This window comes from Capsicum annuum, chromosome 1, assembly GCF_002878395.1.
Source record: "Capsicum annuum cultivar UCD-10X-F1 chromosome 1, UCD10Xv1.1, whole genome shotgun sequence".
Classification (NCBI taxonomy): domain Eukaryota; kingdom Viridiplantae; phylum Streptophyta; class Magnoliopsida; order Solanales; family Solanaceae; genus Capsicum; species Capsicum annuum.
In genome coordinates, this window is record NC_061111.1 from 225,778,474 (window position 1) to 225,784,461 (window position 5,988).

The 5,988-nt window shown below is 35.2% G+C and overlaps 1 non-coding gene across 1 annotated transcript; it reads left to right on the forward strand.

Annotated features, from left to right (window-relative positions):
- The first annotated feature begins 5,423 nt into the window (after positions 1–5,423).
- On the forward strand, positions 5,424–5,530 carry LOC124892144. Its single transcript, XR_007050093.1, has one exon. It is a non-coding gene; the product is annotated as a small nucleolar RNA R71 (small nucleolar RNA).
- The last annotated feature ends 458 nt before the right edge of the window (positions 5,531–5,988 follow it).

Below are 5,988 nucleotides of genomic sequence, written 5' to 3' on the forward strand. Positions count from 1 at the left end.
TGACTAAGCTATCCACATCTGAAATACTTATTTCTCCTCTTATCACAAAACCCATGGTGCAACTATCCATAAAAAAAGCAAGGGGGATAATATGGATCTAACTGAGCCCCACTAGCCTGAGATTGGGCATCTTGTACCTTAAAACCACGACTAGTCTAGAAGCTGATAGAGCTCAAGCGCACACGCAAGTGTATGTGGTCTTATCAAGTAGTAAAGTGGCCTAATGAAAGACAAGTATCGATCCCATGGGGACTTGATTTAACAATGATTTAATTTTAGGTTAACTTCGACGATTAATTTGATGCAAAAGTAACCAAAAAGAGAGTTTGTAATTTTATAAATTAAAAATAAAGTAAATAATTCATAAAATAAAGTCTTGAAACAATCGATGGAGTAAAACCCAGGGTTAAAGCACTCCGAACAATCATACTATGTTGTTGAATTTCATTCGTTAACTTTCTTATCTTGATTGTTGAGTCATAAGTTTAATTGCATGATCGTGGTCTCTCGACCTCTAATCTTTTACCTAATTTGGACATTATAGCTACATCGTTGAGCGGGGATGTTATAATCTAATTGTGTGAATTAAGGCTCACATCCTACGTTTGAATCAAGTAAGGCATCTAAGTACATTCCTGTCCTAGACACTAAGTTCAATTCTTCATTTTATAAAAGAATAAAAACTCAAACTTTGTTATTCCCATGTTCTATCTCCCTATTCCCTCTCCTGAGATTAGAAGGTTTACAATATATGTATTTTACGGATAATCAATCCATAAAATAATTAAAACAATATTAAACAAACAATCAAATATGATAAGCAAAATTAATCGAAATTAATCCAAAACAATAATACTCATGTTCTTGGCTTTTAACCCCGAAAAAAGGATTTTTAGTAGATAATATTCATAATCACGATCCAAATAATTGAATACATGATATGATAATTAAAAGCTAATTAAAAAATATTCAACCTAAAAATGGTAGCAGCCTCTACGTTAATAACATCACCGCTTCAATATTGCAACGTGTCCATGTGTCCTAGCCTTAACTAAATTTGACTTGTCCAATCTATCTTTTTAGTGCTTTGCTGCCTAATAGTGTATATATATACAATATACTTAATCCTAATCCTTGTTAGGTTAATAAATGCAAAATATCCCATAAAATATTCCCACCAAGACACCTCAAACTTTGTACAATTGTAATTGTAAATATTGAATTGGTGGGATTAATCATGTGTCGCACGCATTAGTTCACCAAAATGGAGGGTGAGACACACGCTAATCGCACGCAGAAACTAGAATTGCATCTTCTTTAATTTTATAAGGAATTGGAGCATTGAACTGGAGCATGCGATGCACGCTCATCGCACTAACACACTGTAAGTTGTGTTCAAAATTTTGGTTGTCTTTATCGTCCCATCTTCATCCCTTGTATCATGGTGTATTTTCCATGGATTTCTAGACATTATATCATTAATATATCACCTTATTCAGCTCAAAAATCTTCCTAAAACATCACACACCACGAATTAGAGATCTCAACAACACAATATCTATGACGATAAATCAAAAACACAAGCTAAGACTAGGCTAACTCGCATTTATCTTTAACTTTATATTCCGACTCTTAACTTAATCAATTTAAATTTTGTACCTTACAAACAAGTTATTACACTCATAATTACACATTTAAAATATTTGAAACAAATTAAACACATTAGAATCCCACGAAGCCAACAAGACACACACCTAGCTCAAGCTAGTAAGACTAGTTGTCTCGGTTAAATGCTAAATGACTCAATTAAATAAAAAATTGTTTGGAGAATAATTGGACCATTGTAATCATGTCGTTGGACAATCAAATGCTTATTTATATCAATATTAACACATTAATCCCATAAATTACTCTCAAAATAAGGCAAAATAAGCTAGAATAATGATACCAAAGTATATAAAACCACCTCAGATAATTACCCCACACTTAAACTCTTGTTCTTCCTTGAAAAAATCTTCACTCTAAGAATAAAAATCTAAGGTGACACTATACTTCTACTAAAACAAAGACACTTACGCTAGTACTACAATGACTACACGGAATGCAAGTTTCTACACAAAGAACGTTATTTACACAATTGATAGCTCATGAACACTACTCCAAAATATCCTAGCCTCAAGAATTGACTCACCTAGTTGGAAAACACATTCTTATCATTCAATTAAGGAAGTCATACAAATCACCATACTTATCAAACATATGCCCCTCACAACAAGAGAGATACCCATAATTACTCACAATAATGCAATTTATAACGTAATGGGTACAAGGATCAAATTACGCTCTCTCTCATAAGGAATTCACAAGTTACACACAATGACCCATAGGCTAGCCCTTAGTGTAATGCTCCATTAATATCAGAATGATGAACTTAGGATTAAATAGGTCTTTTTTGGGTTGTAATGTAGGCTATAGGATGGGTATAAACTATTTGGAAATAGTGACTAACCTCTCTAAGCACTTTAATACACTACATTATGAATTTAAAACCAATCTCCAATAGCCAAATTACACTTTTTCGTCCACCCATACCTTTTGTTTTTGCCCCATCTCTTTTAAGCATTTTCACAAACACTTGGTGGACGTATAATTTCTACCACTTGAATCAATTTTTCTCTTTTTTAAACAACCATGGAAATATTTCTATCATGAATTATATCACACAAATCCACCACACATCAACTATCAACACCAATAACTATTACCTTGGGGCATTAAATTCACCTTTTCTTCTAATTCTCAAACCTCTTGCTCAATTAATTTTTCATTAAAGCACTTAGGAGATTTTTGGATCAAATTAAGGTCTATCAAAGAAGGAATTGGTCTACATATGAGGCTACCAAACAAAATAAGCTAAAGGCTCAATAGGGTTTACTGGGATAATGCACAAAGGGTAGGACAAATAGAAGGTATAAAACAAGGATATCAAAGAAATGCCAATATCATCTCCTAAACTCACATTCTTTATTTTTCTTTGCACACACACCGGGCAAGTTCTAGACATTACATGTAACAAGGAATATACAAAAATATCACATGCACATGGCACATGCTCAACTCAATAGGATCATCATAGAATCTCAACCAAATAATAGCGTAAATTCAATTTTAAGACAACAAGTACAAGAGTCATAAACATAAGCCTAAGAGTTTCAAAAATAGAAATTCTCTCAATCAACATGCTTTTAAACCCAAATTACTTGCAGCATGCATTCAAAAATATCTCCAATAAGAATATCTTACACAAAAAAAATTAAATTGAGCCAAAATTTGGGAATTTTCCCACCCCAAACTTAAAAATCTACTTTGTCCCCAAAGTGAATTTAAAGGTAAGAGATAGAAATACTCTCTGAGGCCTCTAGGCCTTGCTAGTAGCATCTTCACATATAAAGAAGGTCTGTGGGACCCTAAACTCAGTCTTCGCCATGCTTCAAGATCAGGTTTATGGTACTCAGACTTCTTATTAACCTTTGACTCAACCAAAAACAAAACTGCATAAAGTAAAAATAAAAAAACTAAAAAGAAAACATACCTAATTAACTTGGATTTCCTCTTACACAGCTCCTGATTTAGTATCACGGCACAAGCCAACTCAACTAAACCATATTCCTTCACCCTTTTACTCTATTTTGGGAGCCATTTTTCATTCATTTCTGACCTCTTGAGTTTGCACTCTTAATGTCAACATCTTTTTTAACTTCAACCTTCATCATATTGGGAAACGGTGGATTCAACTTGGGCCTCTCAATCAAGTAATATGAAGAGGTCTTTGGTGGATTAAACACCCTACACTTTTCCCTTTTAATAGCATTAATCACACATAAATCTTTAATTTGGGAATTTATGATGGGTGTTTTGTAGACATCAAATACCACCTCTTTATCATCTACCCTCATTTTGAGCATGCTTTCTTTAACATCAATCAAGGCCCCTTCAGTTGATAAGAATGGATGCCCCAAGATGATTGGTACCTGTCCATCTGCCTTAAAATCAAGAACAATAAAGTCAGCAGGTATAATGAATTGACCAACCTTTCTGAGGACATCCTCAATTATTCCATCCAGATATATAAATGACCCATCTGCCAGCTGAAATACCATGGTGGTCGATCTAGGCTCTCCCAAGCCTAATATTTTAAATAGAGATAGGGGCATCAAATTTATGCTTGCCCCTAAGTAACTCAGTGCATGGACCACTTTGCTCCCAATTTGAATAGGGATAGCAAACCTCTCCTGATCTCTCAAATTTTGGGGATCTTCTGTGTCATCACAGTGCTACACTCTTCAGTGAGTGTTATAGGTCCCACATCCTACAATTTCACCTTATTTGTCACCACATCCCTTAATTACTTTGCGTACTTGGGTATACTCTGCAAAATATCTAGCAAAGGTAAATTAATATACAACTCTCTAAATGTATCAGAGAACTTCTTGAACATTGTGTCCTTTTTTGCTTTAATTTACCTCTGAGGGAAGGGTAGTGGAAGTCTCTTTTTCACTTTTGGTACAACAACTTTTTCTTTCAAATACTTAGACTTCCTTTATTTTTTAGCAACTTCTTCATTCACCTATTGGGTCACCACATTAGCATCTACCTCTTTAGTTGCCTTTGGAGGTTCTTCTTGAAGCTCTTTACCACTCCTCAAGGTGATTTCCATAACCTGCTTTGGATTTTCTTTATCTACTGGTAAACCACCTAGTGGCCTACTATGTAATGCTTATTGTAATTTCCTAATTTTTAACTCTAAGCTTCTCTGATCCACTTGCAAATTTTTGAAGTCCGCACCAAACTGTGTCTGATTAGCTAAGAGTTGTTTTATCATCTCCTCCATATTGCTAGTTGACTGATTAGTTTGGGCCTGTGGCTATGGAATTTATTGTTGTTGTGCATTCCAAGGCTAAGTCTATCACTTCATGTTGTAGGCATTATCATAATTTGGCCTTTGAGTATTGCCCATACAAATCACTGATTCTGGATTAGAGGCACACATAGCCGCTGAATGGCCATTATTTCCACAGATCTCACACCAACCTGTGTCTTGTTGGATAGCATTAATTGTGGCTGCAGGTTGTGCTTCTCCTAATTTCATACTGCTGAACTGAGTGCTGATCAAATTCTGTCATGCAAAAACCTGTGCTGATAAGGCTGTGAATTAGTCCACCTTCAATACACCCACAATTATTTTTGCGGAACTTCTTGAACCTGAATGTTACTCTGGATTTCCTTGTGCTATGTAGTTCAACAATGTGTATAGTTCATCATAAGTCAACTTTAGTGCTTGACCACCAAAGGCTGAATATATCAAAATCTTCATATTGTGTTCAAGAGCTTCTACAAAAGTATGAGCAAGTATCTCATTAGATTATTGGTGATGTGGACAATCCTAAAGTAGAGCCTTGAAACTTTTCCAAGCATGATAAAGGTTTTCATCAGGTTTTTGTTTAAAGCTCACTATCTCACTGCGAAGTCTCGCAGTCTTTCCTAATGAAAAGAATCTGATAAGGAACTTTCTAGCTAAGTCATCCCATTATGTGATTGAATTGGCCGGCTTCGTATTCAACCACCTTTTAGCTTTCCCCAAAAGTGAATGGGGAAACAGTATCAGCCTCACTAATCTGTACTAACCCTAGTCGGAATGAATGTGCCTGTAAGCTCAATGAAAGTCTGTAAGTGGACTTGTCGATTCTCGTGTGATAGCCCTACAAACTGTCCACTACTGATGAGAAGTTGCACCATATTGTGCTTTAACTAAAAATTACCCCCAGTAGCCGATCTTTGAATTGGGGAAGTTAATTTCATCAGAAGTGGGACTGTCACTTCCCTAATTGTCCTACGTGCTTGTTGTTCTGTAGCCATTATAGTAAGATCTACTTGGTCTTCTTCTATCTGCAAAAATTGGGGAAGATGAATTGCATGTCTCCTTTGTTG